This window comes from Camelus bactrianus, chromosome 6, assembly GCF_048773025.1.
Source record: "Camelus bactrianus isolate YW-2024 breed Bactrian camel chromosome 6, ASM4877302v1, whole genome shotgun sequence".
Classification (NCBI taxonomy): domain Eukaryota; kingdom Metazoa; phylum Chordata; class Mammalia; order Artiodactyla; family Camelidae; genus Camelus; species Camelus bactrianus.
Genome location: NC_133544.1, coordinates 45,119,452 through 45,128,972, shown reverse-complemented (window position 1 = coordinate 45,128,972; position 9,521 = coordinate 45,119,452).

Sequence of the window (9,521 nt, the reverse complement as noted above, 5' to 3'; positions counted from 1 at the left end):
TGTTATTGCTTGGTATTTATATCTCATTCAAACTAAATTCAGTAAAAATTAAAAGATATCCTTATTTCAAACAGTAAATAAGGTATTAATTAGAATTGAGTTTGGAGATTATGTCTACAAGTATGTTATTTTGTTTAATATTTTGAAATGGGGCAAGATGTGCTTTGTATTTAGAGATTTTTTTTCTCTAATACTTTTCTCTGAGATGCTTGATTTAACAGAGTAACTGTGCCTTTTTCTCTGTACTTAGCATCATTTAAGGTCATATAATTTTTTTGGTTCTTTTTTCAAGTTGCACCACTAAAACACGAGCATTTAAGGTCTTAATTTTGCTTCTACTCTTTGGTGCATTGTGCATTCATGTGAACTGATTTTTTAAAAGACAAGATAATCTAGTATTTGGTCCAGAAATTTTATATCAGCACAATAATCACCTATGAGAGTGGATGGAAACAAGCTAGATTTGAGTGTGTGTGTGTGTGTGTGTGTGTGTGTGTGTGTGTGTGTGTGTAGATAAATGAAGAGGGGAACAAACTTATATTGAAGTAAAGACAAGTCAGAGTGAAAATGGACTTCAAAGTGACTGGTTCAGAGGGGAGTGACATTGTCAACAAATAAGGTTCATTTTGCCCAGTGCTCGTTAACCCAAAAGTCTGAGACAGTGAGGTTTACAGCAGAGAGAGGGTTTATTCCTAAAGCAGCCAAGCAAGGAAACTGGAGAATAAGTCTCAAATCTGCCTCCCTGAAGGCAAAGGGCATGGTGTGTTTTGGGGATAAAGAATCAAGAATCAGGGTTATTTGAGGCATGGGGAGCACGGAGACAGATGATTGGAAAAAGGTGTGGTAATTGTGCAACTACTGTAGTCAGCTCTGTCTCATTCGTGTAGCTCAAACCAGGTGCAGCTGACTCCACTTTCCTGGAAAACAACTTGGGCAAATGTTTTATTGTGGGCTACACGCCGCTTGGAGGACAGGCAAGTTTTTTGTAGCAACGATTAAAAGGACTTTGGTTAGTGAAGGCAGGTTACAGGTAAAATGGAGTTAACTCGTGATTATCCATGGTTTCAACACCACCAAGATGGCAACGTGGGTCATTCCTGAATTTGCTCTCTTTCCAAGGAGAACAACTAACAACGAACTATTATTCATGGAGAAGACACCACTGAGAGAACCCTAGAACATAGGAGAGAGGCTGAAGCACACCCTGAACTATGGAGACCAAGGCAGACTGTATTATAAAGGTAAGAGCAGTGTCTACACACTGACCGCATGTGCCCCTGCCCCGGCTGGCACAACACTGTGATGAGAGGTTTCCCTCAAGCTTACAGCTCCTCCGGTGGGAAAAAACAGCCCAGGATGGACATCCGGCTCCCTCAGGGTTATGCGTCGCTTCTTGGGAGTCCCTGCTCACTCTGGCCCCACAGGAATCACAGAGGAATCTGCGGTGCTTGACCTCTGGGAAGGTGATCATGAAAGGGGAGAGGCTCACAGTAACCAGCACTGGGATCATGGCAGAATGACTGACTCAGTAGAGGACATAGATGAAACAACATAGGCAGTGTTAGGAGCAAATACTCTGGAATGTGACTGACAGGTTAAATTCTGGTTCTGCCACTTACTGGAGGTATGCTTAGTCACTTCGTATCTCGGTTACTCACTTTCCTCTTTGGCAAAGTGTAATAAAGAAGCTACCTCTTAGGGTTATGGTGTTAAACTGATCACTTTATATTAATCATCTAGAACTTATCAGTACTTATCAGCTATAATTATGCCATAGAAGCACTTCAGATGTTCAGGAGTATTAATAATAGCTAACACTTTTGGGGGAACTTACTCTGTGCCAGGCACTTGACATATATTATCTCATTTAACCCTTTCAATTACTCTCTGTGTGCCAACAGGAAAGTAATGGCATATTCAAAACAAGTAATTTAAGGAAAGCTGAAACTAAAGAAGGGGTATTGACAGCACAGGGCTAGCATAGCAGAGGGTCTTTAGCAACCCTGGGCTTGAAAGGGAAAATGGAGCTACTGGGACTTAGTGCATGTAACTGTATAAAGAGTTGCCAACCAGAAGCTGTGGTCTTTGATAGCAGGAGGTAGCCAATCTACAGTAACTTGGCAAGAAGAGAGAGTAAATACCCCTCACACCCCACCATCTCCTTCTCTGGTCCAATGTAATGGTAGAAGGCAAGAGTATGAATGGTTTGGTCCATATAAGTAGACCTCCCTAAGCACAAAGTGGGCTAGGAAAAAGTGGAGGGGGGATCTTGCGGGCAAACATAAGGTGTACAGCACAGAACCTTACAGAATAAGAGCTATTGTTCATCAGGCACAGATGAAAAAAAAAAAAAACTGAGACCCAGGATTAAATAATTCCTAGTCTCACAATGACTAAGCAAATGGTGAAATCAAAGTTTGAACCCAGGCATTCTGGCTCCCAAAGCAATGGTCTTAAACAATGTGCCACACTACACAGTATGTTTCTACTGGAGTTTATATTTAGCAAAAGCAGAAATCAAATGAGGCCATGCTCATCATTCTGGGAAGAGTTTTCTTCTAGAAAATAGAGAAAGTCATGAGAAGGATATTGCTGCTATAGTTCATTTTAACTAATAAAGGGTAATTGAGGAAGTAGATGTGTTAGAAACTTGGGAAAAGTGAAGCTTTGGAGTTCATAAAAATCATTAAGTGGAATACAGAGCAGAGTTGATTGTATGCTCAAAACAGTAAAATGATTTGACTAGTGATAGAAAACTCAATTGAATTGTAAATTTACAATTAAAAATTATTAGACTCAACAGTTAAAAGGTGAAAGCTTTTCTTCTAAGATCAGGAGCAAGACAAGGATGCCTACTCGAGAGAAGGGAACCCTTGTACACTATTGGTGGGCATGTAAATTAGTGCAATTACTATGGAAGACAGTAAAGAGATTCCTCAAAAAATTAAAAATAGAACTACCATATGACCTAGTAAGCCCACTTCTGGGTGTATATCCAAAGAAATGAAAACAGGATATGGAAGAGATACCTGCACTCTCATGTTCATTGCACCATTATTCACAATAGTAAAGATAAGGAAATGACTTAAATGTCGATCAATAGATAAATGGATAAAGAAGATATGGTATAAAAACGATGGGATACTATTCAGCCATGAAAAAGAAGAAAATCCTGCCATTCTGGACCCTGAGGCATTATGCTATGTGGAATAAACCAGACAGAGAAAGACAAGTACTGTATAGTATCACTTACATATGGAATCTTATTTTTATTGAAGTATAGTTGATTTACAATGTGTTAATTTCTGGTGTACAGCATAATGATTCATTTATACATATATGTATTCCTTTTCATATTCTTCTTCATTATTGTCCATTACAAGGTATTGAATGTAGTTCCCTGTGCTATACAGTAGGACCTTATTATTTATTTTATATATAGTAGTCAGTATCTACAAATCCCAAACTCCCAATTTGTAATCTTAAAAATAAACAAAACAGTCAAACTCTTAGAGTAGAGAAGTGATTGCCAGTGGGTGGAGAGTAGGGGAAAAAGGGAGAGGTCGGTGAAAGGATATAAAGTTTCAGCTATAAGATGAATATGGCCTGAAGATCTAATGTAAAACACTGTATTATATAATTGAAATTTGCTAAGAAAATAGAACTGAATGTTCTCATTATCATCAACAACAGAGATAAATATGTGAGGTGATGGATATGTTAACTACACGGAGGGATTCCTTTCACAATATATATGTACATTAAATCACTATCATGTACACTTCAAATATCTTACAGTTTCATTAATTATACCTCAATAAAGCTGAAAATTATTGGAAAGAGGAAAAATGGGGGCAGTATTTATAGAAATAGACATAAATATTATTATACATATAAAATTGGAAAAAAGAGTGGCCAATATCAGGTATTCTGTGTTTGAATGAGACATTCACAGTGCTAAACTGAAAAAGAAAGTCATGTTTACAATTTACGTGGTTCAAGAATAAAACATAGAAGGGAAAATTATGTAACTTGAGACCATCCACATTATATTGTTTTAGAGGAAGTTCCCATTTTCCTTCCAGCTTCTCTGCTAAGAACTTCTAGTCTGAAACTAACCATGATAACAGGGAAACTAGTCCCAAGACAGCTGAGAAGACTGTTCAAGAGCATCAAGTCGTATTAAAGGAGCTTGTGTCAATAGTGGTAGATAAGTTAACTTTGCAAGGACGTTTCTGGGGTCCTAAACTTTTTCCAACTCCGTGCAGAACACTTTTGCCCAATGTCTTGACAGTGTCTCAAATTCAACCCATAAAAATAGTTCATCTTCCATCCCCAAACTTGCTCCTACTTCTTTGTTTTCAACCTCTTAATTCACTTGATTCTCCCAGTCCTATGTTCCTGAACCCTCATAGTGTTGTTTTTTTCCATTTGATGAATTTCTATAGCCAATCATTTTTCGGACGCTGCTGGCAAGCATTCAGTCATTTCTTAAATCTCCTACCAATCCCACTCAAGTCCTAGTTCAGTCTTCTGTTACATTAATGCAAGAACTATTATATTAAGTGTGTATAGGGAAGTACAAGGCTGACTAAATGCTCCTCATGCTGTGAATGATCTCACAGTTTTGTCTGTCTCCCTCCTGGATTACTGTGTCTTCTCCTTTCTGGCCTCATTTTGCCCATTTTCACTCCAGTCTAATTAATCCTGAAGACTGCCAGCAGTTACAATCCAAAAATACAGATCTAATCAAGCTACATCCTAATAATCTTTACATGTGCCTTTCTTGAATTACCAGAGTTCCATTATAGATGGATAAACAGTATGAAAGTAGTTCTAAAGTTATTTTCTCAACTGCAAGTGCTGGAGAGTGGGTGGTGAATAAAGAAAAAACGAAGTATGTTCTCCTGGAGGAAAATCTCTGGGCTGTTTGATTACCCTATACTGATGAGTTAAAAGAAAAGCTAAGCTGTAAGAAACTCTTCATAAGTTTAACATCTGGTTTATGAATTTGGAAAAACATGCCTTTTTTCTAATTATTTTAAGGTGCTATGATTCTAAAAGTTTTTCAGTAGAAAGTGGGGCTATAACCTTCAAGAATTAATTATGCAACTATTTAATAGGATTTTTCATGCTCACTTGTCTTTTAAGAATACTGCATAAAACAGAGTGAAAATAAAATAGCAAATTGCTAAACTATAAAAGGAATAAAGACTTAGAGGAGTTTCTTGCCTAGCATTCCTAAAATCTCTTTTAAACTCCATAATAAAATTATCGTTCTACAAATTTAAATACTCTAATGATGTTAATGATATTAGAGTCAGTCATTTCCATCACTTTCATTTAAACTTTCCTAATTTTAAGAAACAAGAGGGAAAAAGAGATCTACGGTGGTGGACACCACAGTACTGATTTAAAGGAATATTATAGTCCATCAAGAATAAGGGTTTCTCCTCCGAGCAATGCCCAGATAGGGCATTTCTAATTATTACAATTTATTAGACTTAATAATTTTACTCACAACAGAATGAGACAGTTAAAATGTCAGTTCACAGATAAGGAAATTGAGGTGCATACAATTGAAATAATTTGCCCAGGGTCACATTGCTATTAAGAGCTGGAGCTGGAATTTAAGCCCCAGGTTTTTGGTCACATTGACATTCTTAGATCTTTCCACTCTGCACTGTTCTTCCAATCAATATTTTTATTAGACTATTTATCACTGCAAATATTCCAAATCCAATTACAGAAGGACTCAGGGGTGAGTTCAGTTTTGGCCTCCAAATGCTGCTCACTGGGATTGTGGCAATGGGCCCTCCAAGATTGTCTTGATTTATCTATAGTCTTTCCTCTTGTCTTGTCTCAGAGTGCTGAAGTGCTGCTTGCACAAATACCTCACTGTTCTATTATTACAATTATTTATAAAGTTTTCTTGCAGTTGCCACATAGTTCTCCAGACTCACTTTTTTCCTGATTTTTATTTCTTCTGCATAATCTTTTCTTCCGTGTTGCTTTCTTTCTCTCCTACCCGAGTTTCATCCTTTCTTTTCCATTCTGTACTCATCTGCTCCTACTATAACTTTGACTCCTTTACTTGTATTTAATTTTTTGTTTCCATTTATCCTGTGAAAGATCCTTTCTTTTCCTTTAAGAACCTTGATTTTTAGAAGAAAATATTTAATTCCTGAGTAAGCCCAGCAGCAAGGGAAAACAAATTCTCTCAAAAACAACACAAATATCCATCTTCATGTGGCCTTTTTCTTTCTTAAATTTAAACCACTTTCTGCTCCAAAAACATTTACATAAGGAACATAGTTCAAAGGTTGTTAGACAGAATTGCCTACATGGTGAATCGCTGAGTTTGCTTTTTAATCCTCTGCTATCCACCTTCATTTACATTTGTTCACCTTCCTTATGTAAGACTGTATTACAATTCATGATATAAGTTATTTGTTTTTCCTCAGTGATGATGCTTGGAAAATAATACAAATCTGTTAAATAAATTTGTTTTCACTAACTAAAACCCATTTAAGACCTAACTATTGATAATTGACATTGATAATGGACCTAACTAATTGCTAACTATTGATAACTAAAGATAATTTGTAAATAGCTAGATTTCTTAACCTGGGTGTTTAAATGATTTGAATTGCTAGCTCTTTCATCCCTTTCCTCATTTGTTCTTTGTAAAGACGCTAGAATAGGTATTATTTGATAAGTATTCCCTAAATATTAAAAAATTCCCTTATCAATACAAATTATATTTAGAGAAATCTGACCCATATGTTTTCTATGAATTTTGAAAATACATATCTGATAAAATAAGAGTTAATGAAAACTGTAGGAATTCTAAACACTTTTCATAAAGTTCACCTTTTTGAATAAGCAAGTCCTGCTAAGTAAACACTCAAAGTAGAAAGTGCACTGTACCTTAGGAAATACCATAGCTGATTCGGAGTTAGAGTCATATGGCTTTTTTAGTTTCTTTTGCAAGACCCAGGTGCATTAGCCACACAGAATTTGGAGTTTATACCTTATCAGCTCCATATCACTTCTGGAAGGCAGATATAATAAGCCCTGGAAAAATTCTGATCATAAATAATTGAAAGGTGGTTTCTTCATGTTATAGAAACTTTTAGCTGCACCCTACCAACATCACAATGTACACGACATTAGGATAGGAATTAGAGTGTCTGGTGGACTTTTATTGCTATTTAGAGACAATCTTTGTGTAGTTGACCCTATCCACCTAAAATAGATACAACAGATAAGTAGTAGAGCAGCGAGGTCAGCTGATTGTCCCTGATCCTCACAGTCCCTCTAATCCTTTCATCATAGGTCAACAGTGATAGACGGGTCATGTAGTGCAAGTGGAAGGGTCAGGAACAGGAAGGGAAGCTAGCAGATAAAATAGGATATCTTGGCTAGAGGTCAGATCTACATAACAAGAAGTGCTCAGGCACTCAGGTACACACAGATGAAGTGTGGAATTCAGCAAACCAAGTGATACAGAAATCTAATGCCTACGAAAGGCATTGGTGAGCCGACATTCCCTGTTCTGTCAAAGTCTCATGCTGTCAGCAGTTTATGGCTAGGCATAGAGTGCACTATTGTTGCATAGTAAAAATAGCTTAGACCTTTATATAATCACTTTATAAATAATAAAATGTGTTTGGAGCTATCATACACCTTGATTATTTCATATATTTAAAACCACCCAAGGAAAATGTCATTCTTACACTGAAGGAAGTAATAGGAAGTCACAACGAGAATGGAGCTTGACACTTGGCCATGTGTTCTGAGGGAAAAGCCTCACACTTGTCCTGTACTCATTACTAGAATTAAGTCAATGCCTGAACTCACACGTGGAGCTTAGGGACATTTGTGGGATAGGAAACCACATATTTCCAACCCTATAATTTCTTTCAGTCTCCAAACAGAATAGATGTGTTCTCCTTACATTGGCTTTTCTAGGTCTGATGAGGCAGAAAATTATATGGAAATCTTGGGATGGCCATGTTGTGATGAGAACTTTTTTTCAAAAACTAGGCAAACCAGACTCCTTATAACTGAATTTTAAAAGGAAAACTGGTGCTTTTGACCAGTAATTACTAAATATGGGTGCTGGGACTAGCGTTAGTTTTGTGTGTGTGTATGTGTGTGTGTGTGCATGCATGTATGCATATAAATATGTACTTAATATCTTGTGTGAAATGTGAAATGAGATAAGAAAATATGCTATTTTTATTAAACTAAATTTATTAAATATAAAGAATTACTCTATAATTCTATAAATTTTACATTTTTAAGAGACTTTTTTATAAAATAATAGTAAAGGAAATAATACATAGTGAAAATAGTTATTTTTTAATTGGTGGAGACTATGTGCCAGGCACTGTTCTTTACTATTTGCAAATGCTACTCCTGTGGTGTATACCTTACAAAAGGGCCACATGTTATTCGTTGTTTCTCTCATTAATTGTGGGGTTAATTCCTTTTCCTTCCAATCCCTGTGATTTTCTATGACCAATAGAAAGTGGCAGAAGTAACATTTTTGTTACTTCCCAGCCTCAACCTCAAGCTATTGTTGTAGATTTCACTCTCTTCCACTTGGAATGCTGCTTGCTTCAATGTAAGAAACCTCAGGCACCCAGCTAGCCCCAGACATATGAGAGTGGCCATCCTGAACTACCTAGATCTAGTGAAACTTCCAAATGAGAAATTCATGAATGATCCCAGGAGAGAGAGCAGAAGAAATAGTTCTGCTGACCCCCACCCAGATTGCAGAATTCTGAGCAAATTAAATGGTTAATATTTCAAGGCACTTAGTTGGGGGTTGGTTTGTTATGCAACAAGAGATATCTACTACACTTCATTACCTATTCTGCCACTATTATAACTTTCTAGTATGTTGTTATTATCCCCATTTTACAGATGAGGAAACTGAGATTCAGAGATGTTAACTTGCCAAAGTCATACCCCCAGCAAGTGAGATTTCTTAGATTCAGGTGTAGCCAACATTTTAGAACCTAGTATGTTAAGAAGATATTTGTTTTACTTTTAAATACCCATACCTATTTTAAAAAGTTGGCAATACAGTGTTAGTCCTTTACTTAAAAAATTACCATTCAGTGAAATTAAAAACTTAGAAACTACTCTCAGAATAATTTTCATATCATAAAACATGAGACAAATATATTTAATAAACACTGTCTGTATGTCCATTGCTCTATGTCTTGTCTAAAGTTCCTGAAACCCACAACTGAGGGGAAGCTTGGTATGTAGGTATTTTATTTGGAAAATTATCCCAGGGGGCAAGAGTAAAGAAATAAAACAGGGAAATGAGAAAAACATCCAAGGATGCAGTGTTAAGTTGGCATGTTACTGGCCACCTAAACTCTATCTGGTGGCCCTCCTGAGGAATCTTAGGAAATCAGCTCATGACTCCCTACACTTGGAAGAAAAGGAGAAGAATTTATCATTAGGAAGAGTGGTTTCTTAGATGTTAACTCCCCACACTT